Below are 25059 nucleotides of genomic sequence, written 5' to 3' on the forward strand. Positions count from 1 at the left end.
TCAGAATCCAAAATATACTGTATATCTTTTAAACATTAGCACATTGATTTTCTGTAATCACAGACATTTCCATGTCTAATCATTCATGTTATTTTAGTGCTATATAGTTGGGTGCTTCTATGAAACTGGGTTTATTTTGGTACCTGGCAAATAAAAGGTAAATTTAGACATATTTCCCCCCAGAAAGTACCCAATGATGACCTCAGATAAATGCAAAAAAAACATTACACTCTTGCTCTGAGCCATCCCAAAATTAATGAATTTTTAATAAAATATTGGGGCCAAAAATAGAACCAAAATTGGGACATGAAAAACTACCTAGGTGTCAGTGAATTTGATCTTGCAAACATGGCTTGAAACGGTCTTATATACCACTATAAATAAAGACACTATGTTCAATTTGATGATCCTAGTGGTTTTTCTAATCCAGACATGTGGGTTTTTCATGAATCAGCAGTCTCATTCTAGATTTTGTAAGTAACCCATTGTGTCCACTTGCGTTACATGCAGAACCTGCCCAGTTAAATGCATATAAATCGAGAATGATTTTGCAACAGCGGGCATTTTTGTCAAATACTCTGCCTTGCATAATTAGTTCAATTCCCAAAACGTACCTGTGAGAGAATAAAGAGATATTAAAAAAAAAAAAAAAGTTGTGCATAATTTTCGTGTCCTTTTGACTGTGCGACATGCAGATTTTTGTATCAAATATAATGTAAAATAATATAAAAATGTGTTTTATCTGAAAAAGTTTCTCTTTTACCTCAGTAAGTATTTATTTTTAAAACAGACCCAAAGTGCTTCCAAACTTGCTTCATACCATTAGTCTACAACTGGCTGGAATTTTTAGCCCCCATGTCCTGTTTTTAGGACCAGTTTCATAGAAGCACCCAGTTGTATATATATGTACATGCTAAACTGTATATGCGCAACTTCAAAAGAGTCTTTATCAGTGACCATAGAAACTGCATAGAAACATAGAATCTTGGGAAAACCAATAAACCTTGAGGGGAAAAAGCATATTATTTGAGTCTGACTTTTTTTTTTTTTTTTTAAAAGGGGGGTTTCAATCATCACCACTGTTGTATTGAACCATAATATAAACTGGTATCCATGTACTCTTTCAGGATATTTGGTGCCGTTCTTATCATGAGACAGCTGACACTGGTCCTAATAAACTTGAATAACAGTTTATAATAACTTTCTGTGTTATTAAACCCTAAGCCTAAAATGGTGTCTGGACTTTTGTTTTTTTTTATTTTGACTATAAAAAGGTCAGAAAATATGCTGTGAGTGAGTCCGTTTGCCAATTTTTCCAGATCACTTTTTTTTTCTACATCTTTCAAACCTCTATGCACCTAGGCACACAATAATCTTCTCCCTCCTTACATCCAGGAGATGTTTGAATGTAGGAAAAGTCAGAATAGCCTCAGAGGAACCGGCATTATTAAAAAAGCTAAGGCAAGAAATAAAAAAAAGTATATGTATTTGCGTTAGAGGAGTTAATCTTTGGAATGGCCTGGAAGATCGATTAAAACAGCCTAGAACTATTAAAACTTTAAAAAACATGTACAAATGAACTATTATTCAAAAATATAGACCTAAGGTTTGACTAAAGAAATTACTTGTTTAAAAGACTAGGATCAATAGTGGTAGTTGAGATAAGGACAGGATTTACCTGAATTAAAATTAAATATGTATTCTCTTCTGTTGTATATTTAGCAATGATTACATTGATCTTTTTTTTTAATGTTTGTTTGTTTTCTTGTGGAAACATTGCGGTAATTGTAAATAGGGCAAAATAAGTCAAGTCTTCAGCCTAAACCATTTCAGTCGGATTGTATATATAACAATGGATATGTTGTTTTTGTTTAGTGTTTAAAGTAATTAACGACCGAATAAACTACTACTACTACTGCTCTAGCAATCTTTTACAATGTATTGCATGTTATAATTCTGCTAAATGGCGTCTTCTCCAGCTTCTAGTACAGGCGTGATTGAAATTACCGTAATGACCCAACAAATCCTATAAAACACAACATCTCAGGTTTCAGAAACTGCTAGAATTTTTCCAATTGCACAAACAGTGAAAGAGTTACAGCCATTCAAACTGTATATGTGCAGGGTGTGTCAGCAATGACACGTCAGGTTTTAAAGAGTTACGCTGAGATGACACTTTAAAACAGGGGTCTCAAACTCATTTTCTTTCAGGGGCCACATTCAGTCTGATTTGATCTGCAGTGGGCCGGACCAGTAAAATAATAAAATAATAACCTATAAATAATGACAACTCCAGATTTTTGTCTGTGTTTGAGTGCAAAAAACCCCATTAAATTATGAAAATACTTACTTTTATAAACTATGCAAACAAAAAATATATGAATAACCTGAAAAAACAAAAACATCTCGTGAGAAAAATAAGTGCAATTTTAACAATATTCAGCCTCAACTTATCATTTGTCCATGTGCATTATGGATCAGATCTTCAAAGACACTAAACACTGAGTAACAGGCAGAAAAGAGTTCAAACTGGGCTGAATTTAATACAGACATTTCAGGTTGTTCATATTTGTTCAGATTATTCACATTTTATTGTTACAGGATAGTTTGTAAATGTAAATATTTTCATAATTTAATGTTATTTTTTTGCACTAAAACAGACAAAAATTTGAAGCTGTCATTATTTATAGGCATAATATAATTTTTTTTTTTTTTTCACATCAAACTGAGAAGAAAATATGGAATCATTATTTTTTGCAGGTTGTTATTATTTTACTTGAGATCATATTGAACCTGAACTAAAATGAGTTCCACAGCCTTGACTGTGGAACTTTTGCTCTTTGCAAATTCAACCCACGGGCCGGATTGGAACCTTTGGTAGGCTGCATTTGGCCCCCAGGCCGCATGTTTGAGACCCCTGCTTTAAAATGTCATTTAATATTGCAAAAGTTAGGAAGGTCCCGACTTGCATTTGAGAATCTAAAATGAATGTATTGGTTTATGGGTCACACTACATGTATGTTAGCTGTTGTAGCAGGAACAGTTATCACGTCTATTCAAGGGTGTTTTGAAAATAGCCAAAAGACATTGTAAGGCACAATATATGAGTGACTTTTGCTTTCTGAAATGGTGTTGATAAAACTATTGACTGGTCTTTTGGCGGTGCCGAGGGTGTTGATATGGCCACTCCAAAAGTTTTCACTCTCTAAATGATTTATTTTGTTTTGTCAGTCAGATGACAGCCTCCTTCACTCACACTGAACATTGATCCAGACCTTTCATCTGTTTAATTTGACGTAGAACAACCAGGGAATGGGCCACATTTGGCCATTAAGATGCTTGTCAGTCAGTCAGCCCAATTACTTTTGAGCCTCTGAAACTGGAGGAAGTGTGTTTAAAATGGTTGTAATTCCTAAATGGCTCATGCGTGAATTAAAGCTCAAAGTCCAGACTTCAATCATGTCTTGATTGCTTCATTTCAGATCCGCTGTGGTGGTGGACAGAGGAAACATGACTTAATTTATATCACTGTTCCAATACATTTGGATCTGAGTCAACATGATCTTATGAAACACTTATTGACTCAATAGTTGCACCAGCAACAAGGAAACACGTCTGTACAGTTAAGGATGTAATTAATGGTAAATTCAGTGTTTTTTGGGTTTTTTTTGTTAGTTTTTTTTCCCTGAACCACTGTATGCCTTGCCATGTACAATTATATTTAGGGTTTTGATTCAAACTAAGATGAAAGAGCTGCAGAAGCATTGTTTGCATTTTGCTATTCTCATTTTTGTTTCTGTTTTCAGATTCTGCAACTTTTACAGAAAAGTATCTTATGGGATGTTTAATGCGGCTTAAGTTCAGGTTTGAGTGGAATGCACAGACCAGAACGTCCACAGACGTCAGAACAAAGGACTGTTTTTAGTGAAAATATAGTAGACACGTGTTGTAGACTCAGAAAAAAAAAACAGAGGAAAACACTCTCCTCTGTAGTTGTACGAGTAGGCCTCAGCCTCATATTGTTTTTAAAGCTTCGATGAGGGGTTTCTCCGGGTGTGTGACCTGAACAGACTGTGCTCAGGGAGGCAGGAAATGTGAGTCATGCTGGCAGTGTGTATATACACACCTTTACCCCCAAGTCATAGTGAGATGTCACCTCTGCCTTCAGAGCCACATGGACCAACTGCAAAAGCTAATATACCGTTTCAGATGCATGTACTAGAGAGAAGAAAGACTGGATTGAATTCTGTTTGCAAAACATTTTATATAAACTCATAAAATATGTATTTTTGTTCCACAAAGTAACCAACTGGACCAGCTAAAAAAAAAAAAAAAAAAAAAATTCCACAGTAATTCAGGAATGACTTGACAGGGGGCATATGAATGGCTGTCTTATTTTTAATTTATTCAGAAGAGGTTCTTTGGAGGAAGAATTTAAGTGGTTTTCTACCACTGATCTTCAGGGCATCTTGTCTTGAATGTAAAATATATACTCTTCATGCACATTGAAACTCATCCTCCTCTCAGTCCACTTCTTAATCAACCTCAGCCCTGAGATCAATAGCCTGCGAAGGACAATCCAATCAACCACTCATAATAATAGACCAATTAAAACATAATCCATTTATCCATCACCTTTAATAAGCATATTTAATTTTCAATGTGATTCTCCAGCATCCTGACTATCCATAATGAGAATGCCTCTTTCAAGGGCAACGTGGCATATGTGGCGACAATGCAAACCAAAAACCCTAAATAAGGGCTCCACCTCTCCTCCTCATTATGAACTCAGCAGCATACTGTTGACCTGTGACAGAACTGGCCTCATTGAGATGCCAAGCGTACTTTCACCTTCCAGGGAGTGAGTCTGTCGACCATGTTAGGGCAATGAGGGAGTGCCCGTCAAACACAGCTATCTAAGCTTTGATGTACTATTAAGAGCACACATCTTTAATAGCCCTCGGCTTTTATATATTACATCACAAAAAAAAAAACATTTTATACTTAAAATATTACTGCTTTTACTAAGGAAACTATGAAAAAGAGATCATCTTCTATAAGGGATAGTCAGAAACCACAACCTATTTAAGCTCATTAAGTGAAGGGTTCAGGATCACCTTGAAGACGTTCGCATGCAAAGTGATGAATGAACCATAATTGATGGTTCGGCAAAATTGACAGTGGTGGAGATAAATATGGCCTAAAGCCGGCCAGTAGCTGTCATAACCACTTGGCCCCACACTTGTCAGTTATCTGTATGAATTTATGCTGTTTAGGCAGACATTATAAAACAATTTCCATCCCATTAGCTCTACACTTGCAACAATATGATAAACATCAACCTGTTTTGACCTAGTGTTCATATACTTAACACACAGAGAATGCATCACACCAGAATGCAGATGGATTTTCAGAAACGCTTGCACAGTTCATGTCAGTAAACTCCCATCGGGGGAACTGCTGTAAAATACTGTGAATGATTTCAACATAAGCTAAAATGTTTCTACTTTGTCTCTTAATTTCATCATTTTCCAAGTAAGACTAGAGCATCTTCCTTGGTTCCACCTACTAAAAAAAGAGGGTAAGGTTGATTTTCTTCCTTTCTTTTTTCTTTACTTTCTTTTTATTGTTTATTTTATGTACATTATTTTATTTTATGTACATTGGGATACACTGACTACAATAAACCTTGTGACTAATAATTGTTTTTAGTCATGTGACACTGAAGTGAAAATGGTCCATTTCTTCCATTTATCATGACTCTGTTCTTCTTCAGTTTCAGTCTATGGGTCAGAATCTCCATCTCAAATATTCCATTCACAGTTTGGATCCAGTTGTTAGTTGTAGGTGGTTCTAATCTGCACCATTTTTCGGTAATAGCCTTTTTACAGGCTGCTAATAGTATTTGAAACAAATATCTATCATTTTTTCTTACATTAATACCAACAATACATCCAAAATACATCACCAAACATGTTTTAGGAATTGCATAACCCAATGTCTGAACAATTGTTGAATGTACATTATCCCACAATGATGCAAGTTTAGGACATGACCAAAAGACATGTGCATGATTTACACTGATATCTGCACATTCTCTCCAACAAGGACATATATTTAGCTGTAATTTTAGGAGTTATGAAAAATCAAATTATATTTTTCCACCAATGTTCCCTCCATGTTCTTGAAGAAGTGGTGACTGTTGAATTCTCCAGATATTAATCCATTCCTCCACTGAAACACATTCCTAGTTCTTTTTCCCATTCTTTCTTTCTTTTTTACTAGATGGAATCATTGGGTTTTATCTGACTGTCATGAAAAATAGGGTCTATGCATGAATTATGACAACCTTCGTTGAGATTTTTTTCTCGTGTGTTTTGATTCCTCCTTAGGTATGAAAAAAACAATGTGATTGAGTTTTTTTTTTCTTTTCATGGAGTTACATAATGTCCATGCACTTCATTTTTGAAGTAAAGAAACATGTGTTTAAAAACCAATATCAGAGAAGGAGATGAAAACAATGAAATAAAAACATTTTAATGCTGCTAATGGCCAGACCAGAAAAATGATAACATAATAACCTATAAATAATGACAACTCCAAATTTTTGTCTTTGTTTTAGTGTAAAAACAAAACAAAACATCAAATTATGAAAATACTTACTTTTATAACCTATCCAAAAAAAAAAAACAACCCTGAAAAAAATGAAATTTGAATTTAAAAACGTAAGAAAATTTAGTGCAATTTTAACAATATTCAGCCTCCACTTCTCATTTCTGCATGTGCATTATGGATCAGATCTACAAAGACACTAAACAGTGAGGAACAGGCAGAAAAATTGTTCAAATTGTGCTGAATTTTCTTTAGACATTTCAGGTTCATATTGGTTCATGTTATTCACATTTTATTGTTACAGGATAGTTTGTAAATGTAAATATTTTCACAATTTAATGTTATTTTTTGCACTAAAACAAAGAAAAAAAAATTAAGTTGTTAAGTCTAGATTTTTTTGGGGGCTTAATTGAAGATTTTTTTACTTAATTGAAGATTATTTTTGGCTTAATTGAAGATTTTTTTTAAACTTAATTGAAGATTTTTTTTTTTTTTTGCTTAATTCAAGATTTTTTACTAAATGTGAGATTTTTTGAGATGCTGCTTATCTGATGTTTTCTCACATTTTATCATACTCTACTACAGGGGTGTCAAACTCATTTTAGTTAAGTTCCATATTCAGCTAAATTTGATCCGCAGTGGGCCGAACCAGAAAAATAATAACAGAATAACCTATAAATAATGACAACGCCAAATTTTTGTCTTTGTTTTAGTGTAAAAACCTCCCCATTAAATTATGAAGATACTTACTTTTATAAACGATCAAAAAAAAAAAAAAAAAAACCCTGAAAAAACTGAAATTTAAATTTAAAAACGTAAGAAAATTTTGTGCATTTTTAACAATATTATTCCTCAACTTCTCATTTGTCCATGTGCATTATGGATCAGATCTACAAAGACACTAAACACTGAGGAACAGGCAGAAAAATGGTTAAAATTGTGCTGAATTTTCTTTAGACATTTCAGGTTGTTCATATTTGTTCAGGTTATTCACATTTTATTGTTACAGGATAGTTTGTAAATGTAAATATTTTCATAATGTAATGTTATTTTTTTTCACTAAAACAAAGAAAAAAAAAAGTTGTTAAGTCTAGATTTTTTTTGGCTTAATTCAAGACTTTTTTTGCTAAATTTGAGATTTTTTGAGATGCTGCTAATCTGATGTTTTCTCACATTTTAACATATTCTAATGCTAGTTATTACTCAGTTCATGGAGATAATATGCAAAAAAAAAAAAACAAAAAAAAAAAAAAAAACTTTTAGTCTAACAAAGAACAATTGATTTACACTCAAATATGTTAGCGCAGATCAGGTTTATCAAGAACAGCAAAGTTACAGTATTGGTCTGAATGTCAGTGTATGGGATGATGCATAAGTGTCCACTGTGTTGGCTGATATGGAACTAAAACAACAAAACCCATGAATATACAAGAGAACAGCTGGAGAATAACTGTCCACTGGAGTGACCAGTATGCATGAAAGGGTTAAATCAATATGTTATTTAAAAGTATTAAGTGGAATTGCATCATTACTAGATCAGCTGAAGGGTCGTTTTTACACTTATTTCTGAGCTTTAGAGCCAAGACTTAGCTTAACCCTTTCATGCATGAATTATGAGAACCTAAATCAAGATTTTTTTTTTTTCCTGAGTGTTTTTATTTCTCTTTAGGCATTTTTTTATGAAGCTATTTTCCATAGAGTTGCAAAAATGTCCACTAAACTGGACACCAAAGAAAGCAAACAAAACAAGTATTTACTGATATATTGTGTGAAAACTATGAAATAAGAACATTTTATTGCTGTTAATCTGATGTTTTCTCACATTTTAACAAACTCTAATACAAGTCATTACTCACTTCATGGAGATAATATGCAAAAAAAAAAAAAAAAAAAAATCTTCGTGTTGTTAATTACAGTCTAATAACGGTAACAAGCAATTGATTTACACTTAAACATGTTAGATCAGGTTTATCAAGAACAGCAAAGTTCCAGTAATGTTATCAATTGTAGTGTATGGGATGATGCATGTGTTGGCAGATATGAAACTAAAACAAAATCCATGAATATACAAGAGATCAGCTGTAGAAGAACTGTCCACTGGAGTGACCACTATGCATGAAAGGGTTAAATACAGAGATAGCGCAAAACAGAGAAAAAAAATCCTCAATAGTTACTGTTAAATGTGCTTGAAGCGACTCACTTAAAGGCTGTCCTTCTATAAATGAGTCATATCGGGAATATCAGATGTGTATTAAAGTGGCCTTTTGACAATCAGTGTGTCAGATAATACTTCGGTTAAAAGTTTGATTTAGATTACGATCTGGAAAGATAAAGCTGACAAGGTGTCACCAACTATTAATCTGTTTTCACTTAAGTTCAGTCAAACTGCAGCAGCTACTTGAAGTTCACATTCTCATTCACTCACTGACACACACACACATGCACAGATTCACACACTGTTATGCAGAAGAGGTTCTTTCCAAATCCGACATCTCACTGCACTCTGGCATCAAAGCCCTTTGTACGAGAGCCGACACCTGGTCCCTCTCTCTTTGCCAAAGAGGCCTAGCGAGTGGGCTCAGATGCCTGGAAGAGCTGGGAGAATTTACACCACCCACCTCCTGCTCAACACACAACCATGTACAGGCTATAGAAGTCCAGGCAAGGACGGGATCTGCTGTCCTAAGTTCCCCCCTGAATCCCACCCTATACCCCCCACGGGCACAGATTTACACCCTCAAACACAACACGACAAAACACACACTGCACTGTACACATTCCAGCTGATTCATGCATGTTGGAGCAAGTGCCAGACAGAACACATTACACTGCTGTGATAGCACGGTGTATCTAATGGTGCTAAATTAACGTTATGAAGGTCAAAGAGAGAGAGCATAATCAGTTTTGGATATGGACTAGTTTTTTGCCACTTGAGGGGTTTTGGCAGAAATTTTCAACCATTTTCTGCCTTGATGCACCAACAAACACATACACACAAGCCTTGATCTTACCTGAGGCTGTGTATTTAACTTAACAAATAAATCTTAATGGTTGATTTATTTTTCTGTAAAATGTACCGTGAAGCAATGCCATTTTTCAGCCACATTTCCCGAGAAAGAAGCCAGCACATTTTTTTGTAGCACAGGCAGCTTAATGCCCCATGTCTACAAGTACGAAAACAGTATTTCCACATGGCCTCATGTTCACCTCGATCTTTTTTAATATTGCAGGATGGATGCATCCTGAGACGCTGACCTTTAGGACAAAACCACCCTCAGTTTCAGAACAAAAACCAAAAATGACCATTAAACTGGTTCTCGTAGTAGAGATTAGATGCCTTGTTCAATATCTGGCATCTGCAGCAGCTTCACAGTCTGCAGCTCACAATTTTACCACCTCCAACAAATGAAAGTGAAACTCAACTTAAAATATAAAAACAAGTGGTGAATGATTTCCATCAGTAAAGTTTAAACCATCGCCAAGTAATTTCTGCTTTCAATACTTTTTTTGTTCAGCCAATAGTCCTAATCCTAAACCACAAAATGATACCAAAAGCTGTTTTTTACACACTAAAAGGCTCGATGAAATCATCTCATGTTATTTGGGATCCTTCTTTTAATTACGTACATTCACTGGACTTTTCCTCTGAGTTGGAAAATGGATATGTGTACAGATTTATCTACTTTTTGCTATTTAGTTTATTTAATATTATTTATTTATTTTTCAATTTATATTTTTGCATGTATACATGTATCTTGTATCTTTTATTTTTTTAAGTTGAATTGTTTTCTTTAACTATTCCTTTGTTTTTTATTTGGGTTTTGACTGATCGGCCTTGGGTGGCGGGTGGTGGGAGAGAAGGGAGCTGACATTCAGGTGTGACAAGTGACGTCTATTTTGTATCTGTATTTTATACCTGTCTGTCCAAAATGTTCTATAAATAAAGCTACAAAAAAAAAAAAAAAAAAAAATTATGCGATTCTTTTTTCTCCTGTTGTAAAATCTTATATCTACCAGTGGTGGTCTGGTCTATAGGGGGCACACCACCCCACTTAAAATTATATGAGGAGGAATTTTATAAATGCATTGATTTTAGCAAAAATGTCTCTGAAGTTAAAAAAAAAAAAGAAAAAAAGTTATACTTAGAAAGGTTCTTATTATTATTACATATTCATAACTGCTGTGCACCAGTTGTACTGATGTTATTTCGGATGTTATCAGCCATCACTGATGTTATGTTATTAGATTAGATTACAGACTTTATTGACCCCACAGTGGGGAAATTCAACAACTATACACATATTTACACGTGGAAGCAGGACAGGGTTAAAGTACATTTTATCTCCCCTTTATGATGAAAGTATAATTCTAAAAACAAATAATGTTAAATATATTTCTTAGATTAAAATACACAAAAGCAGAGGAGTAATTTTGGCTGACATTTGCTATGTAATTTTATTTTCACACAAGTTTGCTCTGTAAATCTCCAGTGGCTAATGTGAACCAAAACATTTTGTTGACTTACAGTACGTACAGGGGCAAATGTAGCTGTAGAATCTGTGTAAGTGATGGTTGCTGCCATTTATAGCTCAACAGCTGGCTGATGGGCAAACATCATGCTGCCTCCCCGGAGCCATGATGGTACTGTAGCTGATGAATAGCAACAGCACTTTGTGCCAAACACACCCCCTCTTCTCCACACATAATTCTGCTTTACAGTTCTCCATTGACCATGCCATTTTCATGGCAGATGTTCCAGAGCAATCTATATAAGTATGATCAGCCTGGGCCTGTATGCACTGCTTGTACCGGGGGTGCAAATGGGGCAATGCTTTGTCTTTGATTTAATTGAAATACCTTGACATATTAGTTAAAAACTGTGACATAACTGCTCCAGATATGACTCAAACCATGCTAGATTTAGAAACAGAATAGCCTGACACTAAAAACTACTACTTTTCTTGGATAGGCTTTTTTCCTGAACCTGCTGTCCCCTCTGTGCTCCACAGAACTTCAGGTGACATTTTCCTTTAAGTGTCCAGAAGGCTGCCATTGTAAAACCCACTGGAGACTGCATTTGGCTGATGGTTGTGCAAGGGAGAATCAATTGGATTTTTTGTTGCGGCTGTGGGCCACCTCTGGGGTTAGCTTGCCCACAGGCTCAGCTATGCCTCCTCAGCTGTAAGGTTGGGCACTGGGCCCTCTCCATGAGGCAGAATGGTGGATCACAATGTTAATCTCTCCTCTCTGCTGAGTCCCAGCTGTGGCTCTGCATCCCCACTGGGCCCTTTAATGTGGAGTAGGGCAACATCGCCCTCTGCTATTACCGCAACCATGGGTACAAACACACCTATACTTCGTTCCAAATTCATGTTCGGTCTTTCTTTAATGAATTAAGTTTTAGTATATAGACTTGCAAAACAAATGTAATGATAATATATCTTTTTAAATCCCCAAAACAATAGATTAGCTGGTAGCAGAAGCTTCATTCATACACTGTTGCCTATGATAATTTCATTTTCAGGCACATCTGAGCAAACTTTCCCATATCTGTCATGTTTAACAGTTTTCTGCCAGTATATTAGTACTTTGTAATCTATGTAATGTTTTATTATGTTAGTCGTTTGTCTAGGATAACAGATGGAAATTAGCTTCTCTGCTAAATCTGGTGCATGTATCTTGTTCTTTGCAACTAATGCCAATACACACTGTCCTGTGACTAAATAAATAAATACAAAATACAAATATATTCTTAATTTGATAACATGCATTGATTACGTACTGAGTCCCAGTTACAGTTTATCAAGAATCAATTACATTGTCAAGATCAATTTCATGAAAGGAGGTAAAAATATTGTATTCTAACTGTATGGGAAACATTGTATAAAACCAAGTTATGATTCAGAAAACCAAATATAATCATTGATTCACAAAGTAACCTCTATTTTTGCTCTTCTTTAGTTCATTCAGTGAGTTTTAGCAGTAGAGAAATAAAACATGTTCTGTTGGATCTGCACAGTGTTAGCTTAACGGTGCAAAGTTGATCACGTTGGTGTTTTGTTTTATTACATTATTCATCTCTTGTCTCCAACTGTTAGCTTGATTTTTATATTTACCCATTTAAGTGTTGTTGTTTGAGTTGTGTTCTGTTTTCCAAAAATTGTTGCGCTTTTACCTGACGTTCAACTAAATTGGTACAAGCATCATGTAGCATTACCATGGCAACACAGATGGAACCGTGTTTTATATGAGGCTATTATACAGATGCAGAAAAAAATATGAGACCACCCCTTGTTTTCTTCAATTTCTTGTTCATTTTAATGCCTGGTACAACTAAAGGTATATTTGTTTAGACAAATATAATGATAACAACATAAATAGCTCATAAAAGTTTAATTTCAGAGCTGATATCTATTCATTTTCCATGTTTTCTTGATAATAACCAAAATCACTTCAGTTCTTACATCAATATCTATGGCACTGTACTGACAAAAACAACGCTTTTATTCATTCTATGTTTTCTTTTTTGTCTGTTTTAGTCACATGATACACACAGGAGTTAGTACTGGATTGCATAACCATTGTTTTTGATGACTATGGATGGTCTAATAATTTTTTCCGCGCCATCTTCTAACGGTCTACAGCATGAATTTTCTTATTTCTTTAAATGTTTTCAGACTCAAATATGTTAAATGTGTGTATTTTATTGAAAACTGGTAAAGACATGCTTTGTCAAATTACAAAAAAAATAATATATCGGAACTTGACAGAAACAAATTTTAGTCCAAGATGACAAAATGTGACTTCAAAATTAGAAATTAAATAATGATTGGATCTTCCATTGATCATTGTGCTTGTACCCTGCTTGTCCTCTCACAGGGAGGTCAGACCTGGGAGGCAGGTACAGAACTGCAGACCTCAAACTGGCAGGGATTCTGCATTTTTACCCACCAACATTTCAGTAAGACGGATGCTTGCCAATGTAAAGGGCTTGAACCTGTGTCCTTAGTTTGAATAATTGTCTCCCTATTCCCAATGCCACCCTCCTGCTCCAAATAAAAGTATTCGCCCAGCAGCTGGTGAGCGGAAGGAAAACTTAACATTCACATAAACACCTAGATATAAGTGTGATGTCTTTGAATTAATAATAGTTTGTAGAGTACAGTGTTTTCAAAGTATCAACTAAATCACAATTAAAAACAAGTATTGTACCTGGTGGAAATGATTTTGTTTTAATTAATACACTATTGAGTTGACCATGCTGTCACACTTATGGGAGCCTGGGAACCTTTGTAAAGGAAGCCTGAAGAAAATTGCCCATTGTTATCTTTGGTAATCCATAAGGTCTCAGAGCTACAGCGTCGCATGGTCTGAGGCTCGGTTGCTAATCGTAAATTCACAGAAATCTTCTTAGAGAAAAGCAAATATCAACAAGTCCTGCGCTGGCTTCTCTATTTTCTCATTAGGCAGATAGATGGAAGATAGCTAGCACTGGGAGAGGTGGAGGCAAGAACAGATTAGTCTCCCTTCACAAACAACCACATATCCTTGACTTTTAATTAAAAATGCCATCGCAATTAGACACGGTAGTTTAAAGGACTGCCGAAATAAAAAGAGTTCAGGCACTGCTATAAAGGCAATCCGGCGCAGTTCCAGGAGAATAAAGCTTTTCACTTTTCTCATTGTGAATCTGTTTTTTCCCTCGCTTTTTTTTTTTTTTATACGGAAACTAAAATCGGCTTATGGGTTTTTCGCAAAAGCACTGCAGTAGGAGCAAAAGAGGAGCCAGAGAGGAGAAAATAGGACTCAAAGTCATCACAGTGGTTACAAAGGACGTCGAAAATTGAGGTCAGGAGAAGAAGAAAACTATTCCGCGTGCAATAAATGAGAACAATTAATCAACAGTTAATGTGAATCACACCATTTATCCATCCAAACAATCTGGTTTCACCGAGTCACATTACTGAAGGAATGAATCTGTGCAGCTCTGACATTTTAAATAGTTCAGAGAAGGACAACAGCCTGTAACAGCTGATATAGAAGCATCTGCTAAACATGATAAACAGCAGCGCTCACAGTGACGCATACTGTACTATTTTGCCTCTGAGTCAACCATGCACACGCATGTCCTGAACCTTGAAATAGCAGTAGCATGTATTGTGAAAACAGAAACTAGGTCTACAAGTATGGCCCACTTAAGGTTATTTTCTGGTGGCTTTGCCTGATTTAATAGCATTGCGAACTTTCATGATTACTGTAATGAGAGTGGTTTCATACAAAAAGACTCAAAAGAACAGAATAAATTGGGTTTTTCAGTGGACATGGGAAAAAACATGTATACTTTTAAGAAAATAGCTTTCAGTGGATCTTGTTACTCCACTATAAGCCACCAAAGAATTATTTTGTGTTTTTATTATACAATATTATTTAACATAGTTTTATTTACTTTAAACATTTTCTCATTATTCCATTTTATTGCATAAAGCTCTGTCTTGTATTATCCCCTGTTAATGTGTTTTACCAGCATGTAAACAAATGGAAACACATTCCCACTCTTATCCAGGTTTTTCTGCCTTTTGCAATAGAATAACAAATCGGTCTTGGTGATTTAGTATTCCCCTGGGTAATTGGTTTTCTGCAGTGGTGACCATGTGGAGATGAAAAACAATCAGCAAAGCTCTTAACAGATGCTGTAATTACCTGAGCAGACTCACACAAGTGCTTGAGCACACCAGAGAAGTAGATGCACCCTCTGTGATCTACCACTTACGGAGAAGGAAGGGCAAAATCCACTTCATTGGCTTCATCTTAACAAGCAATGTAATGCATCATCTAACCATGCTGTGTTGCCATACAAGGAACTTATACAATAGTCCTTTCAGGCAAAGCATTTCATTATCACAAGCTACATCACGCTGTTTAAATCATAGCTTTCGACTCAGACATGGGCCAGACATGCGCATAAGCTGCATTTGTAATATCTTGAGAACTAATGTGAAAAGTCCATAATTTAACACCTAACACAGCAGGGAGATAAAAATATAGAAATGATATTATAATTGACATACTTCAGTTTAGTGGACAGTTTCATGGACAGAATCTCTAGGTGCAGTCGAGTGGTAGAGGGGGTTGAGTTCGGTGGTGGGAGGGTCTCATCTCAGGTTTTTGTGGATGATGTGGTCCTCTTAGCTTCATCGAGCAGTGACCTCCAGCTCTCATTGGGGCGGTTTGCAGCTGAGTGTGAAGCAGCTGGGTTGAAGATCAGCATCTCCAAGTCTGAGGTCATGGTCCTCAGCTGGAAAAGGATGGAGTGCCCAGTGTGAGAGGAAGTCCTGCCTCAGATGGAGAAGTTTAAACATCTCAGGATCTTGTTCACAAGTGAGGGTAATTGTATTATATGTGTTTATATAATATATGTACATGTGTTTTTTTTTTTTTTAGTTTTTATTAATATCTGGTATTAATATTTGGTAGGATAAGTACTAAATGGGTATTATCATATTAGTGTATATAGGAAAAAAGATGTGTGATATTGTTATACTACTATTGTTGTTATTATATTGATATTCATACAAAATAATAATTGCAATATAGTAATCATAAGGAATAGAAATTGGGGCTAGGAGTAGATAAGTTTTTACTTCTTTCTACTCCTTTTTGAGCATGTATAATTCCATTTCATTTGTTTTATTTATGTTATTATTATTATTATTATTATCTTTTTTTGTGGTTTGTTTGCTTTTCAATCATTTATGTACCAGTACTTATATTTTGCTGGTTGATTTTTTTTTTTTTTTTTCACTGTCTACATGTTCGAAATAAAGATTTATTTCATTCATTCATTCATTCAGGGTAGGATGGAGTAGGAGATCGACAGGCAGATCAGACTGCAGTGATGTGGACGCTAAACTGATCTGTTGTGGTGAAGAGAGAGCTAAGTTGAGAGGCGAAGTTCCCGATTTACTGGTTGATCTCCGTTCCAATCCATCATGAGCTCTGGGTAATGACCGAAAGAACGAGGTTGCGAGTACATGTGGCCAAAATGAGTTTCCTGGGCAGGGTGGGCCGGCTCTGCCTTAGGTGAGGAGCTCGGACATCTGGGAGGGATTTTGAGTAGAGCCGCTGCTCCTCCATGTCGAGAGGAGCCAGTTGAGGTTGTTTGGGCATCTAGGGAGGAGGCTTCCCGGACGCCTCCCTGGGGAGGTGTTTTGGGCATGTCCATCTGGTAGGAGACCTCGGGCCGACCCAGGACACACTGGAGGGATTATCTCTCTCAGCTGGTCTGGGAACGTCTCAGGATTCCCCTGGAGAAGCTGGTGGAAGAGGCTGGGGAGAGGGCGGTCTGTGCTCCTCTGCTGCCCCCGAGACCTGGACACGGATAAGTGGAAGAAGACGGTACAGTACAGCAAGGTTATTATTGTTAACAAAAACTAACAAAATGACAAAAACTAGAATTGTAAAAACATTTTCATTAACTGAAATAAATAAAATCTAGAATTAAAAGAAATAAACGATAACTAACTGAAACTGTATTGTGTGTTTACAAAACTAACTAAAACTGATAAAAATTATGGATAAAATTCCCTTCGTTTTTGTTTTTGTCAATGTCGAATTGATACGAAAGCGATTTATTTCCCTCGAGTAATTTTAGCTAGCAGCACCATATGATATTTAACGATCCGTCACTTCTTGTCACTTGTCGTTTAGAGTCATCTTCTGGTCCCCACTCTACCTGGAAACATGGAGACTAAAGTTGGGAGAAAGCAGCAGAGTCCTGTCTGGGATTTATTTGAATACGACAGCGAAGAAGATAAAAGATATAAAAAAAAACCTAAAACTAAACTAAAACTAAGCATTTAGAAAATAATGAAAACTAATAAAAACTAGCAAACCTGCTCTAAAAACGAATTAAAACTAACTGAATTAGAGAAAAAAAAAAGTCAAAACGAAATAAAACTAAACTATAATAAAAACTCCAAAACTATTAGAACCTTGCAGTACAGTATACTTCAGTTTAATTTGACAAGTTTTATTTGCTTTAGCTGACACTTCTGTTATAATGGTTATGTAGTGAGTCATACTTCATATTCCAGTGCTTTCATCTCCATACTTTTAAACATGATTTATTCTATTTTCTAATAATTATTGTTTTGTTCTATTTTTGGCAAAAGTCACAAAAACTGGGGCAAGATGGAGGTGTGACTTGGAAATTTTTCCCTAAAATGTCAAGAATTAATGAAAATGTTCTAAATATTTAAGAAGACAACATGTATCTGTCCAAACAATAGTATATCAATGTAAATACAAAAGTCACAGGACAATGCAGCCAGCAAATTGTTCAGGAAGGATATATGTATTAATTCTATTTGGTACAACGAGTTTGAAAGCATCCAAAGAAAACAAGCAAGAAAAACCCAGAATGTAATCAGTGTAAAATATTTCCATCCACAGTAGAGTGTTGCATCGTTCTAACCTGAAAGGCAGTTCCTCAAGGAGAGAGCCACTACTCCAAAGGCGGAAAGCAAAAGCATGACTAAAGTTTGTAAATGAGCATTCTGACAAAAATCATACTTTTTTTGGCGGAGTGTTCTGAGGTGAAAAATAGAAGTGTTTATAAAGAGAGAAAGGGTGAGGCTGGTGGCAGAATCATGTCGTGGGGATATTTTACTGTGAGAGCAACTGGTGCATTTCATAAAGCTGGTGGCATCATAAAGAGAATTTTATGAATATTTTGAAACTTAACCCATAAAGACCCAGTGTTTCCTTTGTGGTAGTTCCCATATGATTATTTCCTCTAAGTTTACCTCCTCTGAAGTGATTTATCACCATTTATTGTAATATTATCCTCTGTGTTTTGCATTGTTTCAGTGAAAATCATGGAATTTCCTGTATTTAATTTACTGATCATGTAGATGTTCATAAAAGTTCAGATTGAAGTTGAGGGTTATTGTATCAGAAACAGAGGAAACCTGAGGAAAAAGTGACTTTTTCTCAAAATCTATCATTAACTGAACAGAAAACAAGTGTCTTCATCCACTGTCACTGATCAAACTCTATGGGTTTTACTGGTGAATCAATGTTGTAGAAGATGACACTGTTTCCACGATAACTACAGAGCCTCTGAACGTCCAAATGGGTCATATCTGATGACCATGAAAAGATGACAAACTGTATTTTACACCAATTATTTACATGTATTGATAGGATTAGTGGATCAAAAGGTATTAAACAGTTTAGATCAGTAGAAGACTTTGGACGCCCGTGGATGTTTGGGTCTTTATGGGTTAATCTTCAGATAACAGCTGAAGCTAAAACAGGGAAAAACATCACATCTCCCCACTGTGAAATGCATGTTCTCTATATTACAATCGTATATTACTTACAAGAATCTGACAAATGCTCCAGAAAAGCCTCTGCATAAAATTGTGGCTGTATTATTATTATTATTATTATTAGAACTAGTGCGTTGACCCGTGGGGAACCATGGGTCTTATTAATACAGATATCTAGGGACTGAAGTTAGTAAATGTGTCGTTCCTGTTTTTAATTTAAATTCCCATCATGCAGTGTGGTTCTGTACTTCCCATCAACTGTCATGACATCCATCCGTCCGTCCTCCGTCTGTCTGTAAACAATTTTTCAAGAATCTTCTTCTCCAAAACCGTCAATTAGAATGACTTGACATTTGTTGTGGGTCATCTTTGGTGTGAGCTCTACCAAGTTTGTTCAAAGAATTGGGAAATATTAATTTTTCATTTTTTATGATTTTTTAAAATTTAAAAATCCTCATTGGTTTATAATGGGACACGTTTCAAAGCGCTATAACTTGAAAACAGTTGAGGATATTGATATAATTACTTTGGCAATAGATAGTAAGTCACACATGGGCTTTTATTTAGTGCCATGACCTTTGACCTTGAAAGGTCAAACGTATGCCAATTAATATCTTTAAATAAGTGGTTGGACTACAGGAGCCTTGGTCCTATTTTTAACTTCATTTCCCATCATGCAGCGTGGTACTGCGCTTCCCATCAACCACCATGGACTGAAGCTAGTAAATGCGCTGTTCCTGATTTTAGGAACAAGTTTCAGTTCATGTCCGTCCGTCCATCTGTCCATAAACAATTTTTCAAGAATCTTCTTCTCCAAAACCATCCATCAGAATGACTTGATATTTGTTGTGGAACATCTTTGGGGTAAGGTCCACAAAGGTTGTTCAAAGAATTGGGAAGTATTGATTTTTAAATGTTTTATGATTTTTTTTTTAATTTTAAAAATCCCCATTGGTTTATAATAGGACACATTTCAAAGTGCTATAACTTGAAAACAGTTGAAGGTATTGATATAATTACTATTGGGAATAGATACTAAGTCATAAATGGGCTTTTATTTCGTGCAATGACCTTTGACCTTGAGTGACCTTGAAAGGTCAAACAAATGTCAATTAATGTCTTTAAATATGCCATTAGACTACAGGAGCTTTTGTCCTATTTTTTTTTACTTCATTTCCCATCATGCAGCGTGGTACTGCGCTTCCCATCAACTGTCATGGACTGAAGCTGGTAAATGCGTTGTTCCTGATTTTAGGAACAGGTATCAGTTGGTGTCCGTCCGTCTGTCTGTAAACAATTTTTCAAGAATCTTCTTCTCCAAAACCGTCAGTCAGAATGACTTGACATTTGTTGTGGAACATCTTTGGGGGAAGTCTACCCAGTCTGTTCAGAGAATTGGGAAATATTTTTTTTTAATTTTTATGCATTTTTTAAATTTAAAAAAATCCCCATGGGACACATTTCAAAGTCCTATAACTTCAAAACAGTTGATGATATTGATATATTTACTATTAGCAATAGGTAGTAAGTCACATATGGGCTTTTATTTAGTGTCATGACCTTTGACCTTGAGTGACCTTGAAAAGTCAAATGTTTGCCAATTAATATCTTTAAATATGCAGTTGGACTACAGGAGCCTTGGTCCTATTTTTTAACTTCATTTCCCATCATGCAGCATGGTACTGCGCTTCTGGTCAACCGAGCATTGTGATTATAAGGCTTTCGTATTCCAGAATGACTAATATCTCCCAAAATGTTGGTCCTACCAACTTGCCAAGATATTTAATATGGAGATGGGACTATTCCTCAACTGTAGGTACCGAATTGGCCAGTTAAAAACGACTCAGTTTCTCAGAAGTGACACACACACACACAGACACATACATACACACACACACACACACACAGACACACACCTTCCAGTATTATGATATAGATTATTATATTGTATTGTTTTATGTCACATCATGTTAGGTTTGTGGTTTGAGTTCTCACAGCACTACTACCACCAGGTTGCCTCTATAATGTCTATCCTACAAGAATCAAAGGTCATTTTGAGCTCAGGAATTCAGGAGTGCAGGGTCCGGAGGCAGAGATGAGGTTACCCAGCATGGCACCGCATTAACCTCACATCCTTCAAACATCCACATCTAACTCTCATGTTCTGCCTTCCTTTCTTCCAGGCGCTTTAAGCTATTTAGCCTTTAATCATCCACATTGCTGTAATGATAAATCCCAACGGGCAGATCAAGTCGAGCAGCGAGAGAACACATTCCCCAATAGTTTCAAAGCAAGAGATGTGAGGATGTTTAAATCTAATATTAGTACTCATTTAGGTCACTACAACAGATTGCTGTCATCCAGACTCTTTGTTGTCAGATTAGTACATACATACTGAGGATCCCTTATCATGATGAAGTAAAAAAATAACGAAGGCAGACCACATCACTCAAGGTTAAGGTTACTTCATAGACTCCCATGAGAGAAAACTGTCTTGTATTAACTCTTAGGGGTCTGAGCCTATTTTGGCAGTTGTTGAGTAATTTTGATTTTTGCTTTTATATACTATGTAAAGAAATGTTTACTATACCCATGTTTAGTATCTAGTTTTTCAGCATAACTTCATCTATCTCATCTGCCTGTTATTTTTTCACTTTAACCTACTATATCAACATAAATAGGGATGGGAATCGAGAACCGTTTTTTTTTTTGAGAACTGGATCCCAGTAGCTTGATTCCTTAGAATCGTTTGCCTGCCTGCTTAATGATTCTGCTTATCAATTCCGCCTTCCTTGTGCATGCGCGATGACGTCACACGTACACTGCATTGTTTTGGTCAAAACATAGCCAACATGGTGTTGAGGCAGAAACGGTCTAAAAAGACGACACCAGGTCCACTGGAACACTGTCAAAGCTTCCATTTCTTCAAAATGGTGGAATCCCTCCAATCTGCTCAAACATTTGTCCACAGCATGTGATTCATTTACAGGAATGTCACATATTTGATTCGCTACTTAGTGACGCTTGTGAATGTAGCGGCAGAGTGAACGCCGGGCCCAGTTCTGGTTCCAGTATGGGCAACAAACGTCATACCCCCTCACATACAAGTTTCTGAAGGTAGGGGAAAGGAAATGAGGTGCACAACAATGGAAGACGGACAGAGTTCAACTGGTTCCACGTAGTTCCTCTATTGCGGCAATAGAGGAATTAGTAAAGCATCTTTGGTTTCACTTTCACTGCACCCCCCCCCCCCCCCAAAAAAAAAACCGGGCTCGGTGTCATCTGTTATTATTAGTTGCACATATTGTATATGTTATATTTTCTGTGCAGATGGAAATATAAAAGACAGTTAATGCAAACACACCCGTTTGTACTCTTTTATTCCCTCATCCAATGAGAATCGATAAGAGAATCAATAAGGAATCGGTTCGATAAGTAAAATTGATAATGGAATTGGAATTGTTAAATTCTTATTGATTCCCATCCCTAAATAAAACACCAAAAAACACACAAAAAATATAAAATCCAATTTGAAAAATTTATATAATTTATTACATAAATAACATAAACCTTTTCAAAGACTTTAAAAGTGAATATTGGCTCCAAATACTAGGTATATAAAAATCAAATTTTTACAAATTAAAACTATACTCAAATATTTGACATAAAACCATATCTTTACATAGGCCTTTTCCTACGGTTTTCTCACCCACCGGTCCTCCCGGTTTCTGCATCCGGTTCAGGTGAGAGTCAACATCATTATTACCTGCAATGCTAATACAGTCTGTGGATTAGAATTCGCAGATTCAGAGGTTTTTTCCGTTTTGAAAAAGAACAAAAAATGATGAAGATATGGTCAGAAATATAACCCCCCCACCTCATTTTCCTACTTTGATTCACGTTTGTTTGCTGCGGTTTCAAAACGTCATATCTGCAGTTGTATTTGCTCTATCAACATCAAATAAAAAATGGGAGAGTGTTTCAAGTCTCTTTCGAATGCAGTTATCCCCAGTGGTCTACGTGACCGACTTCTGACGCTAGGACGTGTTGAAAATGTCATGTGATTCAGTCACGGGGCCGTGACTGTGGACCCCTAAGGGTTAAAGGAACTGTTGAATCACACTAGACATAACCAGACACTGGAATAAAAACAAAGCACATAGGGACACACTGGCCTAATTATTAAATATTACCCTGAAATAAAACCCACTCATGCTATGCACAAAAACATGAATATCTTAATAAATAAATTACAAAGACAAGTCTCACTTAATGTGTTTACAGACACAAAAACAATTGGTGGAAGCTGCTGTTATCTTAAAGCCCCCCTGTCCCTGTCTGTCCCACGGGAGCTGCCCATTAATACGTTTAATGGACAGAAAGACGAATTAATGGTTATAGTGCTTGTTACAATTGATCCTGTACCTCCTTCCCGAGTTCATTAGCACATACTCAAGAGTTCAACATATGGGGAGGGTCATTATGTCAAACCAGGTGAAGTATCTGAACCTTAAAGTCACCTGGACCAGCTGGTTCCATAATGTAAAATAGAGTCTATAGCAGCTCAAAACATTAATTAACATAATATTATGTCAGACACAAAAAGTCTGAGTCTCCAAAAAGAATGAAGGCTCTGATGGATTTTTGCCACATGCACTATTCATCAGAGCTAAACAGCTGCTGCTGACCAAAGGCATCTCCTAAAACGATTTATAACATTAATGAACCATTAATCCTATCCATACATTTAAATAATTTAGATAAAATGCAGTTTCACAGCTTTTTATCATCATCAGTTGTGACCAGTTTGGATGTTCAGAGGTTCCATAGTGAATTTGGAAACACTGTCATGTTCTAACACTGATTTACCAGTAAAACCCACGTAGTTCGACAAATGCCAGTAATTATAGACACTTCCTTTATGTTCAGTTAATGATATATTTTGCTGAAAAAGTCATTTTTCTCTGTTTTCATATAACCTTTGATTTTAATCAAGAAACACAAACTGCAGAGGATAATATTCTAATAAATGGTGATAAAAGACTGAAAGGTTAAATGTTGAGAAAAGTTCATTTGAAAGTGCCACAAAAATAGCCTGAGCCCTTAAGCCAGAGGTTCTTAACTCATTTTAGTTCAAGGTTCAATATGATCTCAAATGGGCCAAACAAGTAAAATAAAAGAGAAAAATAAGAGCAATTTTACCAATATTCTGCCTGCTATTAAATGTTTTGTGTATTTTGTGTATTTGTAAATCCACTGTGATCTGTAAGTTGCAATGTACATGTGTAAACGATAAACCGAGGCATAATATTGATAAAATTGCACTTGGTTTTCATATGAAATCTCAGTTTGTTCATGTTATTCTCATTTTTAAAGGATTCTTTCAAGATGCTAACATTTTCATAATGTAATTTTACTTTTTTCACTCCAAAGCAGAAAAAGTCTGGAGTTGACATGATTTATAGGTTATGTTATTATTTTGCTGACCCACTTGAGATCAAAATGGGCTAACATGATTTTAACATCATTGATTGTTAACCCATAAAAAACCCAGTGCTACTTTTGTTACAGTTCCAAAATGATTTTCTTCATCTATTTTAAACTTTTCTTAAGTGATTTATCACCATTTATTCTAATATTATACTCATCAAATCATATACAGTCATGGAAAAAATTATCAGACCATCAACAGTCATCAAAAACTGTGGTTATGCAATAGATATTGATATAAGAACTGAAGTGATTTTGGTTATTATCAAGAAAACATGGAAAATGTATAGATATCAGCTCTGAAATTAAACTGTTAGGAGCTATTTTTGTTGTTATCATTATATTTGTCCAAATAAATGTACCTTTAGTTGTACCAGGCATTAAAATGAACGAGAAATTGAAGAAAACAACAGTAGTCTAATAATTTTTTTCCACAACTGTATTTTCCTGTATTCAATTAACTGATCATGTAGATGTTCACAGAAGCTCAGTTTAAAGTTGAGGGTTATTATATTACAGAGAAATCTGATGAAAAAGTGACTTTTTCAGCAAGTATATCAACAACTGAACATGAACCCAGTGTGTCCATCCAATATTATCCTCTGTGTTTTGCATTGTTTCAGTG

The 25059-nt window shown here is 35.7% G+C and overlaps 1 long non-coding RNA gene across 1 annotated transcript; it reads left to right on the forward strand.

The window, feature by feature from the left end:
• Positions 1–761: 761 nt before the first annotated feature.
• LOC115421409 (uncharacterized) lies at positions 762–23475 on the forward strand. Its single transcript, XR_003935673.1, has 3 exons — positions 762–893; positions 19285–19299; positions 23461–23475. It is a non-coding gene; the product is annotated as an uncharacterized LOC115421409 (long non-coding RNA).
• The last annotated feature ends 1584 nt before the right edge of the window (positions 23476–25059 follow it).

Source organism: Sphaeramia orbicularis, chromosome 6 (assembly GCF_902148855.1).
Source record: "Sphaeramia orbicularis chromosome 6, fSphaOr1.1, whole genome shotgun sequence".
Taxonomy (NCBI): Eukaryota; Metazoa; Chordata; class Actinopteri; order Kurtiformes; family Apogonidae; genus Sphaeramia; species Sphaeramia orbicularis.